Here is a 13,218-nt window from a genome sequence, read left to right as displayed (position 1 = left end):
GCTTTTGCCCAAATTAAGTGAGTTGGCATGTATGTAGAATAAACTACTATCAAGAAAATGGCTAAATGACAGGTATGAGTGTCCTCTCCTTCTCTGCTTCAGAAATTTAACGCTAGATTGAATGTGTGGTAGAAAATCCTGCTTGGATTACTGCATTCTTTCAGCAGTGTGTTGCTATGTTGGTCACGGATCACACCTCTTCATGTCCCTGACCAATATAGCTATGACAGTGGAAGTCTAGTATGGGCCTCGGCTACCTTTACCTGCTTTAGCAGTCCTACAGAAGCCTGCACTTAACTGGCTTGTGTTGCTAAGGATTAAAGGAGGGATATGGATTTCACTAAAGAAGAGACATGCCAAAATCTCCTGAATCCACCATGCAAGGGTAAAAATCCTAACCAGTTGTTTGGACAGTTTAATCAGGCTAGTACTCTACATGCAGTTATGAGAAACTTTTAAATTGCTGTTAAATTCTTTACTTTGGATCAGTTCCTCTTCCAGATTTTCCTAGTTGTATCAAGTATAAAAAATGCTATGGACTCCCCAACGGGTGTTTTACAGATTCTATTAAGGTTGGCAAGGAAACAAAGTGCAGTGCATAAATAAATAAATAAATAAAAATCTAACACTATCCAAAAGGATGAAGAAGGTTGTTCATAAATATTCTGGGAATGGGAATGGTCAAGAATCACTGGAAAGAGAGTAGGGCCCATTAGCAACTGAGGAGTGAGAGAAAATATTAACTACCACCTTAAAATGGATGATTTCCTAAAGTCCTGTTTTAAACATATTTAAGAAGAAAAAAATATGAAAGTGATGTGCATAATCAGGGAGGAATGAAGACCTAAGTAAAGTTGTAGATTGAAAGCAAAGAAGGGAATACTTGAAAGAAAACTACATTTTTGTATATAATAATAATAATCAGGTATGGATAGTGTACGTCTGAAGGTGCTAGGTAATGTGTTAGTGACTGTACTAATCAGCTATTTGTAACGTTTGGAACATCATGCGGAACTGAGGAAGTACCAAAGGAACAGAATGGGAAGAAAACCAGATGTGATACCAATCTTTGAAATAAGAGCAGTCTTAAAAATTGCTGTATTGTAAACCTAATTTTGTTCCCTGGTAAAATGAGAAGAAAATCTGTAAGCATTTAGAGGATAACAGAATGAAGAGTACTAAACAATACAGATTTATAAATAACATATCTTGGAAGAGCAATATTTTTTAATCAAATTACTAAATTAGTAGAAAAAGGAATTGCATTAAATGTAATAAATCTGGGCTTTAGTTAAGTATTGGCTTGATACAGTGCCTTGTGGAGTCTTACTGAAAAAAAATGAATTCAAATTGGCTAGGATAGCAAGCACTCTCAGGAGTTTTGAAAACTGGCTGAAGGACCATAAACACAGTTACAGGGAATCATGGAAAATAAAGATGGAAGATACCTATTAGATCAAATAAACTATCTCTGCCAAGGCAAGATTGTGCTTTTATAAAGAATTTTCCTAGTATTTTGTCCAATGTGATAAAAAGAACTCAAGTGAGGATGATACTCACTGGGGTGATACAGGGATGGATGTTTCCCTTGTTTTATTCACAGCTTTTAGATATCCAGAAAAGGGAGCACTAATGTTAATTACATTTGCAAATGATACTCAATTGGGAGATGTTTTGGCTTTCTGTGCAGCAAAGTGTGCTGAATCTGTTAAAGAAAACTGCCGGCATAGGCCTGTTGAATGGGCAATACGCTTTCAGCTGCCATAATTACTAACAATGCTGTGTGTGTACGTTAACCATGATATTAATTGGTTACCAGCACTGGTAAAAGCTGCAACGTAGACAGCATCTAGCTGCGTTCGGTATTAGTTGAAGTTTCCAAGTGGTCTTCCAGCCTTAGGCTATGTCTACCCTTAAAACGCTACAGCTGCAGCGCTATAGATATATCCCTGTAGCACTTCAGTGTAGTCATTTACTACAGAGATGGGAGGGGTTCTTCCATTGCTGCAGGTAATCCACCTCCCCGAAGAGATGGTTGTGACACATTGTACCTCAAAGTAGCACCATTTAACCACCATATTCATTGTCATATATGGTTGTGAAATTTCATACAAGGCATGCCGGGTAAGATACCATATGAATTTTTGCTATATTTATTTATAAGAATTATGTGAGTTTGCTGCACGATTGTTGTTGAAATATGTTGTGAGTTTGGGGAACTAGCAGTGGGCGACTCCCAGTGAGAACAAAGGAGGTAACCCACACCTAGACAACCGTTAAACAACCCTTGACCAGCAGGAGAATTGTAAACAAAAGATGTGCAGCTCAATGAGAGACAGTTGCGCAAGCACCACACAATCAGAATTGCGCAACTCTCTGACTTAGTTGCGCAAGCACCACACAATGGAGCTTGCTCAACTCTCTGATTTAGCAAGGCCCATCAGGACATGCCTGGGCCAGTATCTCTCCAGGGACATGGATTAAGAGTATAAAATAAGGGCCAGTGGCATCATGAGACCACCTGTGTCCTCCCCCACTTATTCTGAAAGCAACAAGAACTCTGGGAAGACAAAGACTTGAATGAGGAGACTGGTCCCAAGCTGAGAAAGAAATTCAGCCTATGTATTAGGCTTCTTTGTTTTGGTTTTCACCAAGAAGGTTGGTGGCAATTGGATGTCTAACATAGTGAATGCCAGTGAAAATGAGGTAGGATCCGAGTCTAAAATAGGGAAAGAACAAGTTAAAAATTACTTAGACAAGTTAGATGTCTTCAAATCACCAGGACCTGATGAAATGCATCTTAGAATACTCAAGGAGCTGACTGACGAAATATCTGAGCCATTAGCAATTATCTTTGAAAAGTCATGGAAGACTGGAGACATTCCAGAAGACTGGAAAAGGGCAAATATAACGCCCATCTATAAAAAGGGAAATAAGGACAACCCGGGGAATTACAGACCAGTCAGCTTAACTTCTGTACCCAGAAAGATAATGGAGCAAATAATTAAGCAATCAGTTTGCAAACACCTAGAAGATAAGGTGATAAATAACAGTCAGCATGGATTTGTCAAGAACAAATCATGTCAAACCAACCTGATAGCTTTCTTGACAGGGTAACAAGCCTTGTGGATAGGGGGAAGCGGTAGATGTGGTATATCTTGACTTTAGTAAGGTTTTTGATACTGTCTTGCATGACCTTCTCATAAACAAACTAGGGAAATACAACCTAGATGGAACTACTATAAGGTGGGTGCATAACTGGTTGGAAAATTGTTCCCAGAGAGTAATCATCAGTAGTTCACAGTCATGCTGGAAGGGCAAAACGAGTGGGGTCCCGCAGGGATCGGTTCTGGGTCTGGTTCTGTTCAATATCTTCATCAATGATTTAGATAATGTCATAGAGAGTACACTTATAAAGTTTGCAGATGATACCAAGCTAGGAGGGGTTGCAAGTGCTTTGGAGGATAGGATTAAATTCAAAATGATCTGGACAAACTGGAGAAATGATCTGAAGTAAATAGGATGAAATTCAATGAGGACAAATGCAAAGTACTCCACTTAGGAAGGAACAATCTGTTACACACATACAAAATGGGGAAATGACAGCCTAGGAAGGAGTACTGTGGAAAGGGATCTGGGGATCATAGTGGATCACAAGCTAAATATGAAAACAACAGGGAGTCCAGTGGCACCTGAAAGACTAACAGTCTTTAGTCTTTAAGGTGCCACTGGACTCCTTGTTGTTTTTGTGGATACAGACTAACATGGCTACCCCCGATACTTGAAGTGTAACGCTGTTGCAAAAAAAGCAAACATTCTGGGATGTATTAGCAGGAGTATTGTAAGCAAGATATGAGAAATAATTCTACCGCTCTACTCCGCACTGATTAGGCCTCAACTGGAGTATTGTGTCCAGTTCTGGGCACCACATTTCAGGAAAGATGTGGGCAAATTCGAGAAAGTCCAGAGAAAAGCAACAAAAATGATTAAAAGTCTAGAAAACATGACCTATAAGGGAACATTGGAAAAAATAGGGGTTGTTTAATCTGTAGAAGAGAAGACTGAGAGGGGACATGATAATAATTTTCAAGTACATAGAAGATATTACAAGGAGAAGGGAGAAAAATTGTTGCTCTTAACCTCTGAGGTTAGGACAAGAAGCAATGGGCTTCAATTGCAGCAATGGCAGTTTAGGTTGGCTATTAGGAAAAACTTCCTGTCAGAGTGATTAAGCAGTGGACTAATTTGCCTAGGGAGGTTGTGGAATCTCCATCATTGGGGATTTTTAAGAGCAGGTTGGACAAACGCCTGTCAGGGATGGTCTAGATAATACTTAGTCCTGTCTTGAGTGCAGGGGACTGGACTAGATGATCTCTCGAGGTCCCTTCCAGTTCTATGATTCTCTGATTAAGAGCTGTAACCTACCTGTAACATCCAGTGGGGTGAGAAAAGCTGTTTGATTCAACTCTTACTTAGCCTAAAAGTTTAGGATTTAGAATGCATGTTTACTTTTTATTTTCTTAAGGGAACTATCTCTGACCTTTATACCTATCACTTATAATCTATCTTTCTGTAGTTCACAAACTTACTTGAATGATTTATCCTTACCAGTGAGTTTGTCTCAAGTGCTTGCGAAATCTGCTCAGATTACAAAGGCTGGTGCACGTCCACTTTCCTTTGACAAAGTGGCAAACTAATTAATAAGCGTGCACTGTTCAAGAGAAGGTCTGAAGCAGTGTAAGACTATATATTTCTGGGGTGCAAGGCTGGGGGCTTGGGAGATTTGCTGGTGTTACCCTGCGTATAGTTCATGAGTGCCTTGGAGAGTATTCGTGCAATTTTGCTGGGTGTGACGCTGCATACTGGTGGCTGAGTGATGATAATGGCTGGAGGGGTTTGCTGCTTGTCACTGGCAAAGCCTTGTGAAGGGCAACCAAGGCAGGAGAGCTAAGAGGGCACAGTGATCCCAGAGTTCCAGAGGGTACCTGGAGATCCCGTCAGAGTGGTAGCTAGGTTGAGAGAAGACTTTTTCTGTCAACCTAGTGCTATCTATGCTGGGTGTTAGGTCAGTTTAACTGTGTGTCTCGGGAGGGAGGGTGGTGGATTTTTCACACCCCCGAGCAATGTAGCTAACCCAATGTAATTTTTCAGTGTAGACTAGCCCTTAATCCAGGGGTGGGAAACTACGACCCACAGGCCACATCCAGCCCATCAGACCTTTCAATCTGGCCCTCGAGCTCCTAGCAGGGGCTTGCCTCACTCTACACAGCTCCCAGGAAGCAGCACGGATGACCCCCCTCTGGCTCCTACGTAGTATGAGGAGGCGCGGCAGGCGGCTGTGCGCACTGCCCCATCCGCAGGTGCCACCCCCGCAGCTCCCATTGGCCATGGTTCCCAGCCAATGGGAGCTGCAGGGCGGTGCCTACGGACGGGGTAGCACATACAGCAGCCTGGCCACGCCTCTGCGCCATGTAGGAGCCAGAGGGGTGACATGCTTCCGGAAACTGCTTCTGGTAAGCACGGCCCAGAGCCTGCATCCTTGAGTCCCCTCCACCCCCCAATCTCCTGCCCCAGCCCTTAGTCCCCTACCGCCCTCCAAACCCCTCGCTCCCAGCTCGGAGCACCCTCCTGTTGATAGAAGGGGGTGCTACTACCCCTGAAATGGATCTTCACTGGCTACCGGTGGAGCAGATGACTGTCATACTAGTGAAAAAGGTCCACAATAATTATCTGCATTACACAGCAGTTTATTGAGAAGGAATTACACAAACGGTAAAGGGTTATATTAAGCACATAACTCCTATGTTAGACATTAAGAGCTATACGTTTCTCTTAACGAGTCTCTCTTTCACAAACATACACAAACAGGCCCTGCGCTAGTCTCATGCAGTTCCTGCTTGGCAAACAGAGAAGGTGGTTACCAATTTTATAGACGGTTTCTTCCCTCCTGGTCTCTTCTTCTCAGCCCTCTGGTCTGTCTCGGAATCCCTCAAGGCAAGGCCTTGGTTTCCTTGACACCCCTCTGGTTCACAGTCCTACTCAAGCCCACGGAGCAGAGTTATGGCTACTCTGTCTAGCAGCGTTGCTGCTTCAAGTGTCAATTAAGGAATCCCAACCACAGTAATACTTTGCTTGATTCTTATACTCTTTTTCCTCAAAGGAGTCACATGTCTTACAAGCATGCCCAGTGGGCGTGTGGTTACTAATTTTTACCCAATTAGTATTTTAGAAGTGGCTGGGGTTGGTGGTGGTACTGAACGAAGATCACCCCATGTTTACTCACTCATCAGTCATTCACTCTGACTGTTTGAGTGGTGTCCTTGCTGTAAGGTCACTACAACCAGGTTGACCTGTGTTCCATGCTGTAACTTTATACATGTGATAGTTCAATATTGATTGTACATGCAGACGTTGCCAGTTCTTTATCAAATTTGCTTCTGCTTAAAGGGAACCTGCTTCCAGGATCCTCTGCAGCCATTCAGCCATATTTAAGTCATGTCAAGTTATGCTCTCACTATTCATTCAGTATGGCCACACCAATTTGGCTCCATCCCAACACCACCTGCACCCCAAACTCCTCATTCCCAGTCCCACCCCAGAGCCCGCACCTCCTGCCCCAGGTTGGAGCCCCCTCCCTCTCCACAAACTCCTCATTTCTGGCCCCAGTCCAGAGCCCTCACCCCCTCCCGCACTCCAAGCCCCAATTTTGTGAGCATTCATGGCCCGCCATACAATTTCCATACCCCGATGTGACCCTCAGGCCAAAAAATGTGCCCACCCCAGGCTTAATCCAATGTAGAGAAACTAGAGGCTTGTCTGGCAAAGCATGCCAGAGGGATGTGACTTGTAAAACACACTAAGTGTCCCATGTAGACCCTGCTGTTGTATTCTAAAAGGTACCTAGTTTGCTTTAACATAGTTCTGTTGGAGACTAAGTACCCCTTTTAGAGTGCATCAGCAGGTCTATAAGGGGAAATTAGCATGCAGCATGTTAGAGTGCTTTCTGATCACACCCCTCAAGTACACTTTACCAGCATTATGTAGACAAGCTGTTAAGAGTAGTGTAGCTTGAAGGTGACAAAGATATGGGAGTTCACAAATGAGAAGCCAGCCAAAGATTGAAAGAAGATGGGTGCTACCGGGGAACACTGAAATAGAGCAAGCTGTGGTCGTGGTAGATCTCAGAGATAAGAGTTCTCAAAGTGATATAATGTCAAACAATGCTATTTTTGTTATTGTTTGACTGCATGTGTAACAGACATCATATGACAGAGTATGGGATAATTCACCTGTCTCTACCACTACCACTTCAAAAAGCTCTTTAAAAGAATAAGCAGGCTGTTTGCAAACTTGGATTACAATAAGATTAAAATTAGGTATTGACACGGATATGTCAGGTTTCATGGTGGTAGAGTGTGATGCTAAGAATAATATCTTCTTTTGATGTGGGCTTTGAAATCCTACAATATACATGGTTGTAGTTGGAGCTGTTTAATGTACGAGCCTGTTTATGTGAAATGTTTATCTGGTGATCAGTCTTGGAACATGCACAGGGTTTTTTTGTTGTTTTTAAAGTCATTTTGTCAACACTCTTCTTCCTAAAGAATCATGGTCTTCATTCTCCATTGTGGTGCGGGAGGGTTTCCCACTGGCAGATGGGGTTTCAGTACAGAGAGGGTCTTCTCTGGTCAGTTTTTCCTCCAAAGTCCAATCCAGTGACATTAAATGGACAGGCCCATACAAGACTGAATTTTAGAAGATATACTCATCTTGACAGTGTGACGTGAAACAGAAATGTTCCTAGTGACACAAACATTTATATTCTATAGACATTTAAATTACTGTAGCAGGACTATTGTATTACGTATTTGTAAAATCATTCCAGATAGCATGATAAAATCAATAGCTACCTGCAGCTATTTAATGTATATTAAATGGCATGAAGGACTACATCATTGCTGTTAGTAGGTTAAAAGCCAAATAACAATGTATGATAGAGATGCCCTTTGAAAGCATAATAAAAGGATGCTATTTAAAAATAGAAGCAAGCTTCTTGGACAGATTACATCAGTTTTAAGATGTATTGCTTGCAGACTATAGTAGCTTCCACAGATTGAAGCATGCCCTTGAGAGATTCCTCGTCATCTGTTCAATTATTTTTAAGAAGTTAAAGTCTGAACTGAGATTGGGGAAATGGCTGTAAAATTAAATAAAAGGCTTAGAAACTGCTACAGATATGAAATATTTTTGAATGACCTCGAATTACTAGCTGAGACATGAAAAAGTAGATTAAGTTTAGCTGTTTACTTAACAATATTATAAATTTGAGATCATATAAGGGCAAGCGGACAAAAGATTTTAATGATGGCCATCCATTAAATAGCTTCAAATAACTATGTACAACTTTTTCTGTTTCACCATGACACAGCAAATGAATCTAAAAACACATTAGCAATTGCCTTAAACCAACAGAATATATAGAGTCCAATTTTAATTTACTTTTGTTTCAATTATGCTTTGCTTTATTTTAAAGCAACAATATCAAGTAATTTAGATGCCAAATTTAGATTTTGATGGTTTTTCTCATGTAAATCTAGTAATCTTCGAAATGTTATCATGAGATTTTTAAAAGGGCAATGAAACACACTTTAAAAAAAAATTTACCTTGCCATATTTGCATCCAAAAGGGAAAACCAGAAGGTGAAACCAGGAAAAAAATGCCTCGTTTATTTCCATTGTCCACACCAAGGCTTGGATCCTGCAAATTGATCTCGGTGGGTGGACACCGAGACCTTTGTGGATCATCCTGCAAAATCAGAGCCCAAGTGAAGCACAAAAAGTAAACAAAGAAGAGACGTTGTGGAAGTAAATTAGATTTGAAAACTCCTTCAGTTTTAATAATCTGAGGAGGTTAGTAGTACAGCCAAAATATCTTTTAAAAATATAATGGATTTTAAAAAATGAATTACAGATGGATCTGAACTGTGAAAATTCTGCAGGAGAGAAGAGTAAACAGGAAGGGGAGTACAGCTGCTGGGAGAATGTTGTTTACATAAGAGGACCAAGATTTTCTCTGGTAATCACTGCCCAGAAATTTTCTCTTATCCCTTCCTACAGTGCCTGGGCATATCCATAATGTGGTCCATCTGCTTCACTTTGTAAATGCTTTGCTGTACAGTCATATAATATAGCTTTGGTATAATTTAATTACAAAAATATAATATGGTATACTTTGATCTGTCTTCCTCATTGCGTGAGACTATTAAAAACTAAACTGAATGAACACTAAACTATATACTGTACTGATGAGAGAAACGATAATTTGATCTAACATGCCATTTTCCATCTTTGAATCTTATTTTTTCCCCTTGGCTTGGATGTACCCGTGCAGATTCCAGTTGTCGCTTATAGATTTTTCTTCTGGGGTGGAAGAGAAAACAGTTTTAGCAGCACTGCGGCAAGATGTATAAAGAACCTTCCTGAAATTGCACATATCCTGAAAACTGTTTTATAATTAAGTTATTTTGAAGGAAATGGAAATATAATTATTGGTTCATTAAACAATAACCAGGAAACTCTAAGCCATCATTTTTTTTTACTATTAAATATCCGCTTTGGTCAGGTTTAAATTATATATTTCAGATGTTTATCACTGAGATGGGTTGACGGGAGGTACAGTGGTGAGGCTGATATGCAAGAGACATAACATTGCATGTGAATTATAATTATTAATGAATAACCTCTCATATTTTGTTCTAAAAAGGTTTCAGTTGACAGCTGAATTGTTGGTGTTTCTTTTTGAAGCTTACCTGTGTCCAAACTCTCTCTTGCATAAATATCGTAACTAATGTGGCTTTCTGCTAGGGAGCCTCAGGGCCCTGGGAGACTTCTCACCTCATGATATGCAGTACTCAATCACAACTTGGTCATCGTGCTGACCTTTGTAAAAGTTGTTTCAATGGAGTGCAGGGGTCAGAAATCCAGCTGCTGGAAGCATATCTAATTTACGGCAGCTCCTGGACTGCTCCTTGGGCCACAGCGCTGCCCAGAATCTCTGCAGTACTATGTGTGGTAGCCCCAACTGATACATCCCTCCTGCCCCCAGCCCTGGAATGGCTCCTACATCAGGGTTTTCAGGGTTTTTTTTTGGAAAACAGGTTTATGGTATTATGCCTTGTAGGGATTGTCCTCCCCCAGGGAGAACCAGGGCTTCTAGAGCACTTTTATACCATTCCTTTACACAGCTTAAGGATTGTCCCATAGCCTGTAAAAATTTAACTTGACTGCAAAGGTATTTAAAATTATTATTTTCCCTAGACTTCAAATGTAAGATTGCATTTTGAAAGTTTAAATGACAAAAAATCACAATCTTGCTTTTTTTTTTTTTATGGTCCAGCTGCTTACCCTTAAAATGGAATTTATGCAACAGGATCAACAAGAGTTCCCACATATCAAAGCACTTATGAATGTCACTGTATTATATTTTGTTATCATGCATACATAGACCTACAGATTCAATTTTAAATGTTCTTAGAGACTGTCAACTTGGATTAACAAAATTCAAAATGGTGGACTTTTCTTAACCATAGCATATGTATTTTACAAAAACATACAACTTTTGCAAAATCACTAAATAAAAAGGGCAGAATATACTGCAAGTTATTTTTGTTTGTGAAATTCAACATAGTTTTTCTCTATGTCGATTTTTTCAAATCAGTGATAACTCTCTGAGGTGTTTTGAATCATCCAGGCCAGATTTTTAAATAAAGAGGTCAGAGTACAAAAATGTGCCCACATATGGGGTTTAGATGACTACCAATCCAAGCATGCAGTTGTGGTAATCTCTGCACAAATGTAGACCTGCAGATGTGTGCTCATTTTTGTGCTCTGATCTTGAGCACTTAATGTAAAATCCTGTTCACAACAGTCAAATAATACTAGTTGAGTATTTTCCTCTTATTTGCAAACTAATGGTCTCATCTTGCTCAGAACAGTAGAAGAATTACTTGCTGAATGTTTTGCTTCCTATGACAGTGGTCGAAGTTCACTGCTATTGTGTTAACATTTTTTGCATGCTACAATAGCACATATGCTGAACTTGACTAATACTGAAACTTGTTTTTACCAGAAGAGTTTTCTGAGGTGTACATCTAGGGTTCTTAAAGCGGAAAGATCTGACATTCTGGCAACAAAGATAGAAACAAAATATATTAGTTGACTTTTCTTCATCTAAATAGTCATGTAATGATTGCTTGCTTGTTTATAGTTGTCATATTAATCCAATCGATAAAAAAGTGAATAAATTCCTGATAGAAACCTTTAAATTAACACTGCTTGAGGAAAATGTTGTGTGTTCTGTTGGTTGGTTACACTGTATTGTATTTTAACCTTTCAGTGACAAAACTGATTCCATGCAAAGTTTTATCAGCAGAATGATATACATATATTACCTTAAAGCATTGCCTGTGACATGGTTAACAAGAACTCAGCGTGGTATACTAACTGTTAAATATCTTTGAACATCTGAGTGCTTTAGTTGCTAAAAGAATTAGAACAAAATATTTCTTGCATCTGAAGAAGTGAGGTTCTTACCCACGAAAGCTTATGCTCCCAATACTTCTGTTAGTCTCAAAGGTGCCACAGGACCCTCTGTTGCTTTTTACAGATTCAGACTAACACGGCTACCCCTCTGATACTTAACAAAATATTTGAGGATCTGTGTATGCAATATACTGTTGTGTGCTGGGTGCAGCCTTGTTATGGGTTGAATAAAAACCCCATGGAGATTGGTAGGTGCAAACTCATTTTTAAAGTTAACATAACTGTAAACATAAGCCCCAACCTAAGACAAAAGGAGTGTGTGACTTCTCTCAGGAGCTTTGGCTGACTATTTTGGGTAGGTCTGGGTGGGAAGGGAGGCAGCTGTGAAACCATGGTAGCTGACCCTGGAGGAAATCTGAGGAGATATTTTTGAAAAGAGTGCTCTTGGTATTGTGAGCAAAATAATCTGTTTCCTGCTATTTGATACCTTCTGCATTCAGAGACGCAGAACTTTGTACATTCTTTGTAAATAAACACAACTGCATTAAAGAAATACCTGACTACCATTAATTTCTACTCCCAACTGGAACACTTACAGGCTCTCAAACTTTGACTAGCCACTTGGATCAAAAATACAATACCACATTCAATTGTGGGTATGAACAAGCTATCCAAGGGTTGCCACGGTGTAAAAGAGACATACTGTTCAGGTATCTTGTCAGAGGTAGGCACAGTCATCTAGGATAGGGCTGCATACTGTTTGGAGCTGATTGTTGACTGAATGATTGGGAAAGATGTGTGAGTGGTAGGGAGGAGGGGACAGGAAGTTAGTAGCTGATATGTAAAGAGCACAAGAATAGATATCAGAATAGACCTGGAGCCTGAACCTACCAAGAAGTTGCTGGATATTTTGAGCCAAAGCAGTATGTAGCCCTTTTTTTTTACTAGCCTGATGTATAGCTATGCAAAAACACCCTGTAAAGGTGAGTTTTTAAACTGATTAAGTTAAATTAGTGCAAAACCCTGTGTGGACACTCTTATTTTGGTTTAAGAGTGGCTTATCAATTTAGCTTAAGTATATCCCTTACTAATTTATGCTTAATCCCACATACATCATTCTTAAATTGAACTAAGAGTCTCTACATGGGGTTTTGCATCAGATCATTTAAAATCAGATTTAAAAACTAATAGATCAGCCCTATGAGTCCACCAAATATCTTTAGAGTGTAATATGCAGTTCCTTGTGGCTATGTGGACAACGTGTAACTTCTGATTCACCAAGTCTCATACATATGGTTTTACCGTATGAGATCATTCTGAATAAAGGCAAAGATTTTTGGTTTTGTTTCCAAAGGCTAAAGAGAAATAACCCATGTAAGTTGCAGCTTCTTAAAAGATGTCATGTTCCCTGTTTTATAAATAGTGAATTGTGGCTGGAATTATGGAAAGTGTCCAGAATATGCGTTTGAGAGTTTGCTATATATTCTTAATTGTTGGTGGAGTGATTGGGGTCATACCTTGGAATTACGATCTAGCGTTCTTTGTGTAGGTGGTATGAGATGTGTGACAGAAGGCTTCTAGTATCTAGTTCTGGGATGGGTAATTTATCGAATCTCAGTCCTGAAATACATCTTTGATTAGCCTAGAGCACGGGTGGCCAAACTACGGCCAAGGAGA

At 40.0% G+C, this 13,218-nt stretch overlaps 1 protein-coding gene across 2 annotated transcripts in view; it reads left to right on the top strand.

The window, feature by feature from the left end:
• Positions 1-13,218, top strand: part of ICA1 (islet cell autoantigen 1) — a 92,900-nt gene that overhangs the window by 34,183 nt on the left and 45,499 nt on the right. The window lies entirely within an intron of this gene.

The sequence above is a fragment of the Trachemys scripta genome, chromosome 2 (assembly GCF_013100865.1).
Source record: "Trachemys scripta elegans isolate TJP31775 chromosome 2, CAS_Tse_1.0, whole genome shotgun sequence".
Lineage (NCBI taxonomy): Eukaryota > Metazoa > Chordata > Testudines > Emydidae > Trachemys > Trachemys scripta.
Note: the sequence above shows the minus strand (reverse complement) of the source record. Positions and strands in the feature narration are given on the sequence as shown.